Source organism: Rattus norvegicus, chromosome 1, assembly GCF_036323735.1.
Source record: "Rattus norvegicus strain BN/NHsdMcwi chromosome 1, GRCr8, whole genome shotgun sequence".
NCBI lineage: Eukaryota > Metazoa > Chordata > Mammalia > Rodentia > Muridae > Rattus > Rattus norvegicus.
In genome coordinates this window covers 249,307,543-249,324,507 of record NC_086019.1, presented here as the reverse complement: position 1 = coordinate 249,324,507, position 16,965 = coordinate 249,307,543, and the positions used below count along the sequence as shown (strand labels likewise).

Here is a 16,965-nt window from a genome sequence, read left to right as displayed (position 1 = left end):
CTAGACCCTTACATGGTCTGGCAAGGCACCCAGCCTGCCCTGCCCCTTGAAGTGGGGGGCCTGACATAGCTTGCCTGAAAAGGCAATAAGCAAGATCCAGCTGAAAAGAACCCAGATTCTGCAACCAGCTTCCACCAGTCAACAGATACCCCAGGGGTCTGAAATAGCAGTCAAGAGAGCTGGGCCCTGTGGGAGCTCACTGTGTACACAGGCTGCCATGTGGGCTCTGGGGAAGATGGGATTGACCGATGGTGTGGCTTGCAGGCTTCGGGTTGGTGCAGGACAAGGATGAAGCCATCGAGTCTGGAGAGCAGTGTCTGGGGCTGCTGATGTAGGGCAGAAGGCTATAGGTTTCAAGAAAGTAAGTCCTAGCAGCGGCGTTGGTATCATCTCCTGGAGCCTTGTTTTTTTAGAGCATGGGTCAGGGACAGGGATGTTCGGAAGAGCAGGCAGAACAACCAGCAGGGCACAACAGAAACTGTAGCCCTGTCAGTTTCCACAGATATGGCCACCCACAACCTCCCTTTCTCCATTCAAAGTGAAAAAACATGTAAAGGGGAGTAGGAGGCAGTCATGGCTTTGAAAGTGGCCCTGCTTGGGAGGCCCAGTGTTTACTGTTGTCCTGTGGGAAGGGACATCTTATTCAGAAGCTACTCTTGTGGTCCTGCCTCCCACCACCAGCTCCTAGACCACACATGCCACAGAACCAACCAACCCCGAGTCTCCCGGTTCCCACGATGGACAAAAGAAAAGAGTCTCTGGCACACATGGGTTCATGTTCTTTTTTTTTTTTTTTTTTTTTTTTGGTTCTTTTTTTCGGAGCTGGGGACCGAACCCAGGGCCTTGCACTTCCTAGGCAAGCGCTCTACCACTGAGCTAAATCCCCAGCCCCTGGGTTCATGTTCTTAATCAAACGGCAGTTCTACTTGGTTGTAGATTTTCTGTGATTACGACCCAAGGCAACACTATGGTACATACTGCCATTAGGAGATTATTAGGTGATCAGCACAACATGGGAGGTGGTATGGCTACCCTTCTCTTACTTCATGAATCTGTCTCTCCCTCGTCTTGTCATGGGCCTGTCAGTTGGCGTGGTTCAAAGCGGGACATTGTTCCCGTATTCTACAGTCCATGCTCACATGACTCAGGCCTCATTAATCCAAGCACTCTGCTGGGCATGTGGTTTTAATTTTGACCAAAGAGCATGTTGGTAGAATTTTTATGCAGTTATTAGGAAAAGTAAGCTCTAGTCTCCTGGGGCCGTAAAGTCTATTTCCAAGAGATTAAAGCTGACTGTGTCCAGTTTGCCTACCGTGTAGGAAGAGTTAGTGTAAGTCAGCCAGCAGAGGAGAAGCCAGAGGTCATGTAGTGAGCCCAGCTCCTTCCAACCTGTGTCTGAAATACACTCCTAGACTCAACTCAGCAATTCAGTTTTTGGCTTAAACTAGTTTGAGCTGGCTTTTTGTTTTTCATATTAGAAGATTGGATAGTGGGCCTGGGTTCAAGTCTCTGCTCTGCTGCCAGGAAACTGCATGGCCTAAATGAGAAGTTTAGCTTGTTTGTTCTTGGGACTTGTGCCTGCTACATAGGTGGTAAGATAGATGACACAGTGTTGTGAGGGAGAGATGACCACATGCTATGATTCCTCACGAGTTCAGTGTCGTTCCCAAATTCCAGAAGTTTCTTGTTGCTGATGAGGCTACATCCAAAGCCAGGTTTTCCTATCCTGTCTGCAGCTGCCCCCCAGTAGACCAGACTGGTTTTTTCTATGAACAGTGTGGTGCAGAGCACAGAGTCTGACTAGACAGTTAGACACTTGGGCTGTGTGGGGAGCTGTCACTGAGAAGGACTGAAGAGGCTGAGATTAGAGTTTGAAACGGAGAGAAAGTAAGAGAAATGTTGCTTGTTGCCTGAAAGAGGGGGTGATCCTGAGATCTTAAGAAGACTGAAGGAGAGAGGATGGCAACAAAGCGAGAAACAAGGTCTCCAGAAATTACACACGAGAGATACAGTGTGGCAAGGAATAGAGGGGGCAGAGCCTTGGGATCCAAGAGCTTGCTACACAAGCCGGACAACCCAAGCTTAATCCCTATAACCCACAATGGAAGGAGAGAACTGATTCCTCCCAGCTATCCTCTAACTTTCACATACGTAAGTGCAAATGCCATCTCCCCAAATAATAAGTTAAAAAGAAAAAAAAGGAGAATTTACATCCCTGAGAAAACACTAAGTTTCTGTACATTTTTGGTTATCTGGAAATTTTAACTGGCTCAGACTTCCTGTTGATCAAATCCCTTTTGTATAACTATGAGATGGTGTTTGTGTCATTATTACCCTGATGCCCCTAAGTTTGTGTGTTGGATGTTTTGATGTTAACCTGACACAAGCTAGAGTCATCAGAGAGCAGGCAGCCTCAATTGAGAAAACACGTCCATAAGATTGGGCTGCAGGCAACCCTGTATAGCATTTTCTTAATTAGTGGTTGATGGGGGAGGGCCCAGCCCATCATGTCTGGTGCTATCCTGAGCTAGTGGTACTGGGGCCTATAAGAAAGTAGGTTGAGTAAGACAGGAAGAGCAAGCCAATAAGCAGCAGCCCTCTGTAGCCTCTGCATCAGCACCTGCCTCCAGGTTTCTTCCGCACCTGAGTTCCGGTGTGAAAGTATAAGCCAAATAAACCCTTTCCTCCCCAACTTGCTTTTGGTTATAGTGTTTCGTCACAACAATAACAACCCTGAGAAGGACAGATATTGTTTCATTTGGGGGTAATATTTTGTGCAATGTTATAACGAAGTCCTCTTGTACTTGTGTTTCCATGTGCAAGTAACAGGAAGTGCAACTCAAACGAGTATAAAGAAAAATAATTGTATTTGTTTATACAACTGACGGCGTCCGGAGGTACAATCTGACGTGCTTGGATTAGGATTGTGGTCCTATCTCTCTAGAAGTTTCTGTAAATTGGGACTCCTCAAGCTTTAGAGTCTTCAGCAGCATCTGCAGAGCTTATCAAAACATAACGGATTCAATAGGTCGGTCACAGTGGCAGAGGGTTTCCCATTGAGGAACGGGGATGTACTTTCCATTGCTAAATTGCAAAGCTTCAGTTCCTTCTACGAGGCATCTACTTATGCCCAGGTGTTGTGGGGAGTGGGGACTTGGGGTGAACATTTGAAAGCTAAGTACATCTTTGACACTCCTCCTAGACAGACAGACAGACACACACACACACACACACACACACACACACACATGTTTAGTCATTACTGATTTTATGGGCTTCAAATACCTTCAAACTGGCCCAAAGAACACAGAAGGACCAGCTAAAACTAATGGGAAAAAAAGACTGTCTTCTGTAAGCCAGGAAGCAAGCCCCCCGCCAAGAACTGAATCCTGGACCTTGGACTTCCCAAGCTTCAGACTATTAGAAATAAATAATAAATAGTTTGGCTCACCACCTAGTGTATTGGGAAGGGTGGTTGTCTTGAAAGCCTTGGGTTTTAGAAAGGACTCCTATGGGGTCAGTGGTAAGAATGTTTGCTGTATAAGCATGAAGACTTGGACTAGAATCACCTTTCGAACCAGGATGTTGCTACCTAAGCCTGAATTCCCAGCGCTATGGAGGAAGCTGAGTCAGGAGATTCACTGGGGCTTGCTTGTGAGGATGAGGCTGCCTGTATCTCGTTTCCCGAGCCACTTGAACTTTCTAACACTAGAGGGCAGTCTAGCCCCATGGACCTGAGCAAGACAACTTTCTGTCAGTAACACAATCATGTCTCACAGGTCCCATTCTTCTCAGGGAGGAATTACCAAATTGCATCTAGAGGCTGTCTCACCAACAAAAGAAAGACCTGGGCCATTTTTAATTCGCTGCTGAACCTATAGAAACTATGTTACATTTCTTTTTTTTTTTTTTTTTTAGGTCATTTCCCCAACTCTTTTTTTTTTTTAAAAAAAGGTTTTTTGTTATTTGAAAACAATTTTTAGCTGACATGTAAAAACAAAAATTATACATACATGTGAGGTACCACGTGATATTTTGACACATGCAGTATGTATGTGGTTTTTTTTGTTTTTTGTTTTTTTTTATTAACTTCAGTGTTTCTTATTTACATTTCGAGTGTTATTCGCTTTCCCGGTTTCCGGGCAAACATCCCCCTAATCCCTCCCCCTCCCCTTCGTTATGGGTGTTCCCCTCCCCATCCTCCCCCCATTGCCGCCCTCCCCCCAACAATCACGTTCACTGGGGGTTCAGTCTTAGCAGGACCAAGGGCTTCCCCTTCCACTGGTGCTCTTACTAGAATGTTCATTGCTACCTATGAGGTCAGAGTCCAGGGTCAGTCCATGTATAGTCCTTAGGTAGTGGCTTAGTCCCTGGAAGCTCTGGTTGCTTGGCATTGTTGTTCATAAGGGGTCTCGAGCTCCTTCAAACTCTTCGAGTTCTTTCTCTGATTCCTTCAACAGGGGTCCCGTTCTCAGTTCAGTAGTTTGCTGCTGGCATTCGCCTATGTATTTGCTGTATTCTGGCTGTGTCTTTCAGGAGCAATCTACATCTGGCTCCTGTCGGTCTGCACTTCTTTGCTTCATCCATCTTGTCTAATTGGGTGGCTCTATATGTATGGGCCACATGTGGGGCAGGCTCTGAATGGGTGTTCCTTCAGTCTCTGTTTTAATCTTTGCCTCTCCCTTCCCTGCCAAGGGTATTCTTGTTCCCCTTTTAAAGAAGGAGTGAAGCATTCACATTTTGATCATCCGTCTTGAGTTTCATTTGATCTAGGCATCTAGGGTAATTCAAGCATTTGGGCTAATAGCCACTTATCAATGAGTACATACCATGTGTGTTTTTCTGTGATTGGGTTACCTCACTCAGGATGATATTTTCCAGTTCCAACCATTTGCCTACGAATTTCATAAACTCGTTGTTTTTGATAGCTGAGTAATATTCCATTGTGTAGATGTACCACATTTTCTGTATCCATTCCTCTGTTGAAGGGCATCTGGGATCTTTCCAGCTTCTGGCTATTATAAATAAGGCTGCTATGAACATAGTGGAGCACGTGTCTTTTTTATATGTTGGGGCATCTTTTGGGTATATGCCTAAGAGAGGTATAGCTGGATTCTCAGGCAGTTCAATGTCCAATGTTCTGAGGAACCTCCAGACTGATTTCCAGAATGGTTGTACCAGTCTGCAATCCCACCAACAATGGAGGAGTGTTCCTCTTTCTCCGCATCCTCACCAGCATCTGCTGTCACCTGAGTTTTTGATCTTAGCCATTCTCACTGGTGTGAGGTGAAATCTCAGGGTTGTTTTGATTTGCATTTCCCTTATGACTAAAGATGTTGAACATTTCTTTAGGTGTTTCTCAGCCATTCGGCATTCCTCAGCTGTGAATTCTTTGTTTAGCTCTGAACCCCATTTTTTTTTGGTTCTTTTTGTCGGAGCTGGGGACCGAACCCAGGGCCTTGCGCTTCCTAGGTAAGCGCTCTACCACTGAGCTAAATCCCCAGCCCTGAACCCCATTTTTTGATAGGGTTATTTGTCTCCCTGCGGTCTAACTTCTTGAGTTCTTTGTATATTTTGGATATAAGGCCTCTATCTGTTGTAGGATTGGTAAAGATCTTTTCCCAATCTGTTGGTTGCCGTGTTGTCCTAACCACAGTGTCCTTTGCCTTACAGAAGCTTTGCAGTTTTATGAGAACCCATTTGTCGATTCTTGATCTTAGAGCATAAGCCATTGGTGTTTTGTTCAGGAAATTTTTTCCAGTGCCCATGTGTTCCAGATGCTTCCCTAGTTTTTCTTCTATTAGTTTGAGTGTATCTGGTTTGATGTGGAGGTCCTTTATCCACTTGGACTTAAGCTTTGTACAGGGTGATAAGAATAGATCGATCTGCATTCTTCTACATGCTGACCTCCAGTTGAACCAGCACCATTTGCTGAAAATGCTATCTTTTTTTCATTTGATGGTTTTGGCTCCTTTGTCAAAAATCAAGTGCCCATAGGTGTGTGGGTTCATTTCTGGGTCTTCAATTCTGTTCCATTGGTCTATCTGTCTGTCTCTGTACCAATACCATGCAGTTTTTTATCACTATTGCTCTGTAATAGTGCTTGAGTTCAGGGATAGTGATTCCCCCTGAAGTCCTTTTATTGTTGAGGATAGTTTTAGCTATCCTGGGTTTTTTGTTATTCCAGATGAATTTGCAAATTGTTCTGTCTAACTCTTTGAAGAATTGGATTGGTATTTTGATGGGGATTGCATTGAATCTGTAGATCGCTTTTGGTAGAATGGCCATTTTTACTATATTAATCCTGCCAATCCATGAGCATGGGAGATCTTTCCATCTTCTGAGGTCTTCTTCAATTTCTTTCTTCAGAGTCTTGAAGTTCTTATTGTTCAGATCTTTTACTTGCTTGGTTAAAGTCACACCGAGGTACTTTATATTATTTGGATCTATAATGAAGGGTGTTGTTTCCCTAATTTCTTTCTTGGCTTGTTTCTCTTTTGTGTAGAGGAAGGCTACTGATTTATTTGAGTTAATTTTATACCCAGCCACTTTGCTGAAGTTGTTTATCAGCTTTAGTAGTTCTCTGGTGGAACATTTGGGATCACTTAAATATACTATTATATCATCTGCAAATAGTGATATTTTGACTTCTTCTTTTCCGATCTGTATCCCCTTGACCTCCTTTTGTTGTCTGATTTCTCTGGCTAGAACTTCAAGAACTATATTGAATAAGTAGGGAGAGACTGGGCAGCCTTGTCTAGTCCCTGATTTTAGTGGGATTGCTTCAAGTTTCTCTCCATTTAGTTTAATGTTAGCAACTGGTTTGCTGTATATGGCTTTTACTATGTATAGGTATGGGCCTTGAATTCCTATTCTTTTTTTTTTTTTTGTGGTTCTTTTTTTCGGAGCTGGGGACCAAACCGAGGGCCTTGCGCTTCCTAGGTAAGCGCTCTACCACTGAGCTAAATCCCCGGCCCCCTTGAATTCCTATTCTTTCCAGGACTTTTATCATGAAGGGGTGTTGAATTTTGTCAAATGCTTTCTCAGCATCTAATGAAATGATCATGTGGTTTTGTTCTTTCAGTTTGTTTATATAATGGATCACGTTGATGGTTTTCCGTATATTAAACCATCCCTGCATGCCTGGGATGAAGCCTACTTGATCATGGTGGATGATTGTTTTGATGTGCTCTTGGATTCGGTTTGCCAGAATTTTACTGAGTATTTTTGCGTCGATATTCATAAGGGAAATTGGTCTGAAGTTCTCTTTCTTTGTTGGGTCTTTGTGTGGTTTAGGTATAAGAGTAATTGTGGCTTCATAGAAGGAATTCGGTAGCACTCCATCTGTTTCAATTTTGTGGAATAGTTTGGATAATATTGGTATGAGGTCTTCTATGAAGGTCTGATAGAATTCTGCACTAAACCCGTCTGGACCTGGGCTCTTTTTGGTTGGGAGACCTTTAATGACTGCTTCTATTTCCTTAGGAGTTATGGGGTTGTTTAACTGTTTTTTCTGTTCCTGATTTAACTTCGGTACCTGATATTTGTCTAGGAAATTGTCCATTTCCTGCAGATTTTCAAGTTTTGTTGAATATAGGCTTTTATAGTAAGATCTGATGATTTTTTGATTTTCCTCTGAATCTGTAGTTATGTCTCCCTTTTCATTTCTGATTTTAATTTGGACACACTCTCTGTGTCCTCTCGTTAGTCTGGCTAAGGGTTTATCTATCTTGTTGATTTTCTCAAAGAACCAACTTTTGGTTCTGTTGATTCTTTCTATGGTCCTTTTTGTTTCTACTTGGTTGATTTCAGCTCTGAGTTTGATTATTTCCTGCCTTCTACTCCTCCTGGGTGTATTTGCTTCTTTTTGTTCTAGAGCTTTTAGGTGTGTTGTCAAGCTGGTGACATATGCTCTTTCCTGTTTCTTTCTGCAGGCAATCAGCGCTGTGAGTTTTCCTCTTAGCACAGCTTTCATTGTGTCCCATAAGTTTGGGTATGTTGTACCTTCATGTTCATTAAATTCTAAAAAGTCTTTAATTTCTTTCTTTATTTCTTCCTTGACCAGGTTATCATTGAGTAGAGCATTGTTCAATTTCCACGTATATGTGGGCATTCTTCCCTTATTGTTATTGAAGACCAGCTTTAGGCCGTGGTGGTCTGATAGCACGCATGGGATTATTTCTATCTTTCTGTACCTGTTGAGGCCCATTTTTTGACCAATTATATGGTCAATTTTGGAGAAAGTACCATGAGGAGCTGAGAAGAAGGTATATCCTTTTGCTTTAGGATAGAATGTTCTATAAATATCTGTTAAGTCCATTTGGTTCATGACTTCTCTTAGTCTGTCTACGTCTCTGTTTAATTTCTGTTTCCATGACCTGTCCATTCATGAGAGTGGGGTGTTGAAATCTCCTACTATTATTGTGTGAGGTGCAATGTGTGTTTTGAGCTTTAGTAAGGTTTCTTTTATGTATGTAAGTGCCCTTGTATTTGGGGCATAGATATTTAGGATTGAGAGTTCATCTTGGTGGATTTTTTCCTTTGATGAATATGAAATGTCCTTCCTTATCTTTTTTGACGACTTTTAGTTGAAAATTGATTTTATTTGATATTAGAATGGCTACTCCAGCTTGCTTCTTCCGACCATTTGCTTGGAAAGTTGTTTTCCAGCCTTTCACTCTGAGGTAGTGTCTGTCTTTGTCTCTGAGGTGTGTTTCCTGTAGGCAGCAGAATGCAGGGTCCTCGTTGCGTATCCAGTTTGTTAATCTCTGTCTTTTTATTGGGGATTTGAGGCCATTGATGTTGAGAGATATTAAGGAATAGTGATTATTGCTTCCTGTTATATTCATATTTGGATATGAGGTTATATTTGTGTGCTTTTCTTCTCTTTGTTTTGTTTCCAAGATGATTAGTTTCTTGCTTCTTCTAGGGTATAGCTTGCCTCCTTATGTTGGGCTTTACCATTTATTATCCTTTGTAGTGCTGGATTTGTAGAAAGATATTGTGTAAATTTGGTTTTGTCATGGAATATCTTGGTTTCTCCATCTATGTTAATTGAGAGTTTTGCAGGATATAGTAACCTGGGCTGGCATTTGTGTTCTCTTAGGTTCTGTATGACATCTGTCCACGATCTTCTGGCTTTCATAGTCTCTGGCAAAAAGTCTGGTGTGATTCTGATAGGTCTGCCTTTATATGTTACTTGACCTTTTTCCCTTACTGCTTTTAATATTCTTTCTTTATTTTGTGCGTTTGGCGTTTTGACTATTATGTGACGGGAGGAGTTTCTTTTCCGGTCCAATCTATTTGGAGTTCTGTAGGCTTCTTGTATGCTTATGGGTATCTCTTTCTTTAGGTTAGGGAAGTTTTCTTCTATGATTTTGTTGAAGATATTTACTGGTCCTTTGAGCTGGGAGTCTTCACTCTCTTCTATACCTATTATCCTTAGGTTTGATCTTCTCATTGAGTCCTGGATTTCCTGTATGTTTTGGACCAGTAGCTTTTTCTGCTTTACATTATCTTTGACAGTTGAGTTGATGATTTCTATGGAATCTTCTGCTCCTGAGATTCTCTCTTCCATCACTTGTATTCTGTTGGTGAAGCTCGTATCTACAGCTCCTTGTCTCTTCTTTTGGTTTTCTATATCCAGGGTTGTTTCCATGTGTTCTTTCTTGATTGCTTCTATTTCCATTTTTAATTCCTTCAACTGTTTGATTGTGTTTTCCTGGAATTCTTTCAGGGATTTTTGTGACTCCTCTCTAATGGGCTTCTACTTGTTCATTTCTGTTTTCCTGGAATTCTTTTAGGGATTTTTGCGATTCCTCTCTGTAGGCTTCTGCTTGTTCTCTAAGGGAGTTCTTCACATCTTTCTTGAAGTCCTCCAGCATCATGATCAAATATGATTTTGAAACTAGATCTTGCTTTTCTGGTGTGTTTGGATATTCCGTGTTTGCTTTGGTGGGAGAATTGGGCTCCGATGATGCCATGTAATCTTGGTTTCTGTTGCTTGGGTTTCTGCGCTTGCCTCTCGGCATCAGATTATCTCTAGTGTTACTTTGTTCTGCCATTTCTGACAGTCCCTAGACTGTCCTATAAGCCTGTGTTTCAGGAGTGCTGTAGACCTGTTTTCCTGTTTTCTTTCAGCCAGTTATGGGGACAGAGTGTTCTGCTTTCGGGCGTGTAGTTTTTCCTATCTACAGGTCTTCAGCTGTTCCTGTGGGCCTGTGTCTTGAGTTCACCAGGCAGGTCGCTTGCAGCAGAAAAGTTGGTCTTACCTGTGGTCCCGAGGCTCAAGTTTGCTCGTGGGGTGTTTCTTATGAGCTCTCCGAGGCGGCAGCCACCAGGAAGATCTGTGCTGCCCTTTCCAGGAGCTTCCGTGCACCAGGGTTCCAGAAGGCGTTTGGTGTTTTCCTCTGGAATCAGTAATGTGTGCAGAGTGCAGTCTCTTCTGGTTTCCCAGGCGTGTCTGCCTCTCTGAAGGTTTAGCTCTCCCTCCCACAGGATTTGGGTGCAGAGAACTATTTATCCGGTCAGTCCCTTCAGGTTCCGGCGGTGTCTCAGACGCAGCGGACCTGCTGCTCCTGGGCCCTCCTCTACGGGAACCCAGAGGCCATATGCTATGTTACATTTCTAAACTTTTGTAATACTGATTCATAAGCGAGTTTTTTAAGATCCTATATGAAGCATTCAATAGCATGTCCAGCACTTGGTACACTGGTTTAATGTAACAATGTATACTTCTAAGGAATAGATTTTCCTGAGCCCTGGACATTGCTCTTAATGTTTAAGCATCCCTTCCTAGGAAACCAGGTAGTGCCCTTCCTTGGACATAGCTACTATGTATCAGATGGCATAGTAGGGTACTACAATAATTTGAGAAAAGTCATTATTTTTGTCTCATAGATATGGAAACTGAGAGTTGGAAAAGTTGAACAGGAATTTCAAGGTCACATGGGAAATGGTTGTGGAATCTAGATTTAAACAAGGGACCATGGGCTTCACTAAGCTGTGGCTGAAGACTTTCCCCCAGAAGTATCTTGTGCCTTAGCTTTGAGGCTAGTCCTGTGACTGAAGGAGGTGGTCACAGCTACTACTAAACCCCCTTTTAGTAATCAGATCCTCATTTCTGCTCCGGCATTGTAAGAGGAGCTGCTGGGCTGGAAATTCATCCACACCTGCTCTGGGAGGGAGCCAACTGAATCTTAATTATTTAGGGGGTCTCTAGACACTTGATATAATAAGCAGGTGTGGATGCTGCGATGACTTTCTGCAACATGCCTTTACTTACCCCTGTCCCCTCCCCCAGATGTCTGAGGAAGAAAGAGGTGACATTCTCCATCTTGCAGGGTGTGTCTGCCTCCTCCTTCATTCTCTACCCCAAAATCCATTTTGGAAGACATGGACCAGTTTTCTTGCAAACTTCAAGTTGCCCCTGCTGGTGTAGATAAGACCCAAAGTGACAAGTGGATAACTCATCTTTTTCAGTTAACACATGTTTCCTTTCCTTGACCCTAAACTTACACAAGTCAAGCCCGAAGTATGAGTTTACATCAATGAAAATAAGCTAGGTTTCCATACTGTAGATTTCAGCTATGTGAACAGGGGTGGCAGGAGGGGGTGTCCTATGCCTTAGAAGAAGAATTGGAAGGAAATATGAATAGAAAGGTGGCAAATGGCACTACTAGGACCATGTGTGGCCTTCACCTAGGCACTCGAATACACCCCAGACCTTAACTGCTCCACTCCCTTTTCCTCACTTTATTTTCAGGGGCTATTCTTGCCTGGTGGGGTGGGAGATGGGGTGTCACTGGGGCTGGGAAGAGCTGTTTTCAGGTTTGCTCTTCATTTGCACCATCAACTTGTGACTAAGTCGTTGTCACCATCTTCCCTAGCTCCCAAACTGCGTTTTAAAGTGAAACCAAAGGAATCCACCGAGTTCAGATCGTGTATCTCCTTATAATGAAATAATTCATCATTAAAAGTCTTGCCTTTATTATTCTGGTTAGTTTTGTCCACTGGACACAAACCAGAGTCACTTAGGAAAAGGAAATCCCAACTGAGGAATTGCCTCCATCAGACTTGCTGGTTGATATGGGAGGGCCCAGTCCACTGTGGGCGGTACCATTCTAGATAAATGGGCTGTGTAAGTAAGGTAGCCAGGCAAGCCAGTAAGCAGCGTTCCTCCATGGTCTCTGGCTCAGTTCTTGCCCTGACTTCCCTCAGTGATGAATTGTGATTGGGGAGTCCTAAGATGAAATGAATCCTTTCCTTTCCAAGTTGGCTTTGGTCATGGTGTTTTATCACAGCAACAGAGAGCAAACTAAAGTATTTATTGACACTGAAAAGAAGCTTATTATAAACTGTCAATAGGAAAACTAGGCTATAAATAATACAGTACTTCTCAGGTCGGCAAGATGGCTCAACAGGTAAAGGAGCTTGCCAGCCAACCAAGCCTGCAGTCTGAGTTTGATCCCCAGAACCCATGTGATAAACACCCTCTGACTCCGTTCTAGATATAACATGAGCCCCTCCCCCATACAAATAAAAGTTTTTAAAAATTATAGTATTCTCATTGGTATTATGTAGAGAGAAAACTAAAAGAAAATATATCAAAATGTTCCTGAGAAATTCCTATTGAGCAACGGGCTGGATAATATTGATTGTTGACAGGAAGTAGACTCATCTAGAAGACAAACCTCTAGCTATGTCTGAGAGAAGGGTTTCTGGATTCAGTTAGCTGGAGTAGAGAGAACCATTCTAACTGTAGGTAGAACAATCATTGGATTAGAGTTGTGAATTGAGTAAGAAGAAGAAAAAAATGAGTCGAGCGCCAATATTGGTTCCTCTCTGCATCCTGACTGTGGATGAAGAGGCCAGCTGCCTCAGGCTCCTGCCACCATTGCTTCTCCACAGTGATGGGCTGTGTTGTCAAACTGTGAGCTTTGGCTTCCTCCTTCCTTGAGTTGCTTTGTCTATTGTACGTCACAGCAAGGAGGAGAGTAACCAGTACAAGCAGCGAGACTACAGTGGATTAGATTCGTGTCATTGTTTTTCTAAGTCTTCTACTTTAGGACATTTTCCTTGTTTTCATGGCTATTAATATTTTTTCTGTGATTGGCATGAATGAACACAAAATTAGTCATAGTGTTAGGTCTTTTTTTTTTTCACTCTAATGAGAGACTTACTTTCCCTCCCAGCCCTTTTGTATTCTGTCTTTTAAAGAGAAGAAACCAAGACTTAGGGGCACTTGCAGGCATAGTCAGTTGAGGCAATAGTCTAGATTATGGCCCAAAGTAACTAGCCCTGCAGAAGCACTGGACCTTAGAGGAGACTGGACCAGAACTCTAAGGTTTCTTCTCACTCAGACTCTGTCTCTGCCAGTGCCAGCTCCACAGGATATCCAACTGTGTCTCAGGATTTCTATTGCTTTGATTAAACACTTTTGACCAAAAGTAACTGGGAAGGAAAAGGTTTCTTTGTCTAACACTTCCACATCACAGTCCATCGCTGAGAGACGTCAAGAACAAGGCAGGACCCGGAGGCAGGAGCTAATGGGGAGCGCACGGAGGGATGCTGCTCACTGGCTCGCTCCTCATGGCTTGCTCAGCCTGCTTTCTTATAGAACCCAGGATCACCAGCTCAGAGGTGGCCCTACCCACAAGGGTCTTGGCCCTCCCACTTTAATCACTAAGTAAGAAAATGCCCCGTAAGCTTGCCTATGGCCAGATCTTATGGAGGTATTATCTCAGTGAGGGTTCCTCCTTTCTGATGACTCTAGCTTGGGTCCAGTTGACAGAAAACCAGCCAGCACAAACTACTTCACTCAACTCCAGCTTTCCCGGCTCAGCTCACTCAGGAGGCCACATCTTGGATTCTGTTTGCAGATTCTGTTTCACTGTAGACAATTAGGAGGTAAATAATTGAAGAGAAACGGAAACTGGCAAAGTGGTATGTGACGTCCAAATAGCTCTCTTGTTTACTCTCTGGTGTAAACTCAAGGCTCTTCTTCAAACCTGGAGACCGGAGTGTAGGTAAAACGTGCAAACACAGGAATCTCCCCTTCTCCCCCCAACCCCGGTCTTTGGATGCCATTTGGGGGCACTCACGTTCCTGCTTTGGTTAAAGTCAGAAACAGCTTGGCTTAGGCAGATATTCAGGTGACATCTTAGATGCACCTGAAGCTCCTCCCATGTGGGGTTGTGTGACCCAAATCCAGAAGCTCCAATTTCCCCTTCTGCGAGGGCTCATTATCTAATAAAGCTGAGGCCCCCTTCATCTCCAGCCATTCTCTCTCTTCCTCTGCGCTTGGGGAGGTACCTTTCCGCAGGCCCCGCTAGACCTGTCTGTCACGAAAGCAGCAGTCTTAGTTAAGACTCTGAGGTACAGGTAACATAAACCAGCCCCACGTAGCTTAAGAAGAAAAGGATATGGAGTGTCCTCCGAGCCCGAGGGTGAACATGGATTGAGGGTGACCCAGCCTCTCAAAGGCATGAAGTCAGCTCAGGTGTAAAAGGGAAATGTGTCCCTCAAGTCATCAAACCACAGAAAAAGCAAGTGGACAGGAACCAGTGATTCCGAACCCACCCCCAGCCCCTGGATATAACTGCCCTCCTCTCCAGAGTGAGGGCTTCGTTTCTCTAGTCCTTGGCTAACTTCATTTAGAGCAGCTTTGTCACACTTCCTACCCACTGCAAAAATAAGAGTGTTCTTCCTTCCCTTGCCCTCCCATTTCACTTTTAAAAGATGTTCTCTTGTCATTTTGGGTCACCGGTCCATGATCTAGGCTGGCTTAGCCACATATGTATGACCTTACGATGGTTAAATATTAAAGTAACTGCATGGCATCTCCTCTTCTGCATGTGCTAAAATGTCTAATAAACTCTAGGTATGGTATAAAAATAAGGTCAGCTCCTTAAGGACGCAGAGAGCTCCGGCAGAGATGAGGATTGGTGAATTAAAATTCTGAGGCCTTTCTGAATGAACTCATCACATCTGACAATTTTACACCCCCCCCGCCCCCTCCTCTGCCTCCCCCCTCCTGCTTTTGTTTTCTTTTGTTTCCTCCAAATCCAGGTGCCAGTCAAAGCTACAGACTGTTCTCAGCATGAGGTCATTACTGGGACAAAGAGAACGAGAACATGGTTGCTTCATGTGACAAAGCACAACAGTAGACTCCCAGGAGCTCTGAACACATAGACAGTTTGCACCGTGGAGCATTTATTCACCTTAGTAAGTCTGAGGGAGCAGCAGAGGTCAGGCTCTGATATCGGGGTACATTTCCTGTGGGCTTACAGTACACAAGAAACAAAATCCTACTGGAGGGAGGAAGCCTGCTTCAACCAGAAGGCAGATGTTTGCCGAACTCGGGGCGGGGGGGGGGGGAACCACCAAACAGCCTGCTTAGCTCAAGCTCCCAAGAGCTGAACTGAGTCTTCTCCAGACTTTCAGGAGTGAGAAGACAAGAGATTTTCCAGGCTGTCAGCTAAGTCAGAGCTTAAGTGGGTTTCATAAACCATCAGAAGGACCCAGAGACACACCAGGATCAAGTGAACTGGAAATTGGTCCAACCCAATCTATTGTGTAATGAGCACCCCTCACCATATCTGCTAGCAGACAAAAAGGAACATCACTCAGTACCTGCTGCCTCTGGTCGGGCAAAGAACAAGAAAATTACCTAATAACCAAGAAAGAAAGCAAACATGGAAACAAAAATGTCTGAGTTAGCAGACGAAGATTATAAAACATAAAGAAAACAAAGAAAATGCATTTCAGCAGGCAATTGGAATCTATAAAAAGTGAGTCAAGTAAGTGTCACAAACTGAAAAGCATAATATATGAAATTTAAAATTCATTAAATGAAGTCTTTGCATACTGGTGTATCTGGTCACCCAAACCTCCTGAGTTCCTTATCCAGGAACCACCCTGGCCCACACTGGAACACACAGGACTTCTCCATGACCAACAAGTAAAAACGAACAGCCAGGGTCTCAAGAACCCCATCCACTCATAACAGCGTGGTTCTCCTCTGATTGGTCTATAGCTGGAGTTTTCTAGCTGTTAAATTTTGATGTCACTTTTTGGAAGTCCCCATCAGATTCAAATGATTGAGGCTTCATAGAGGAATTTCCTAAAGGACGCGGTCTCAGGTGAGGAGGAGAACTGTTTGTATATGGAAGGCGATATTTGCTCTTTGATGATTCTCACACAGAAAGCAGAAACATGAGACCGCAAGCCGACTGTTTGCCGACTTATGGTTTCTCTGTTTCCCTTCCACCATGACTAAGGGTGCGCCAAGGAGAAAGAGATCGAGTGGGATGTTGGATGCTGAGACAGTTTCACGGTTGTTTAGTCTCCTGAGTCTGACCGAGTGGTTGTCCCTGTGATAAACTCACAGCATCCTTGAGGACATGAGTTCCTCAAAAGTTCCTCAAAGGCAAAACCTCAAAAGAGGACTCTCATCTCATCTGTCATGCTTTGAAAGATGGTAAAGAATCATTTTTTTTGGAAGGGTCACATATAGCCCGGGCCATCCTTGAACTGGCTATGTAGACAAAGATGACTTTGAGTTTCTGATCCACTTGCCTCCACTTGTGGGTTATGTGGCTCTAGAGATCAAATGCAGACAAAACTCTACCGAATGAGCTCCACCCCCAGCTCTCCATCCATAAATTAGAAAAGGCAAATCCAGGAAAAGGAGCAGCTATTCTGCCCTTCCATTCCTGGCTGTGCGCAAGATAAGAAGGGAGTCGCTGAGGATTTTCTTTTCCTTATAGATACATCCCAACTAAGAAAGGAAGAGGAAATGAAAGCGAGAAATGAAGTTAGCATATCATTGTTTGCTGCTCTTGATGAAATAATTCATCTAGACAACGATGATTGCTATTTTCCAGCATCTTGATAGAAACACAGAAATCTACCTATGCGGTATTCTTGCTGGCAATCTGAACCTAGGCCTCATCCAACGTTTGC

The 16,965-nt window shown here is 43.5% G+C and overlaps 1 long non-coding RNA gene across 1 annotated transcript; it reads right to left on the bottom strand.

The window, feature by feature from the left end:
- Positions 1-2,848: 2,848 nt before the first annotated feature.
- Positions 2,849-14,973, bottom strand: LOC134485237 (uncharacterized). Its single transcript, XR_010063263.1, has 2 exons — positions 11,285-14,973; positions 2,849-3,001 (listed from the first exon to the last, which is right to left on the bottom strand). It is a non-coding gene; the product is annotated as an uncharacterized LOC134485237 (long non-coding RNA).
- Positions 14,974-16,965: the final 1,992 nt, after the last annotated feature.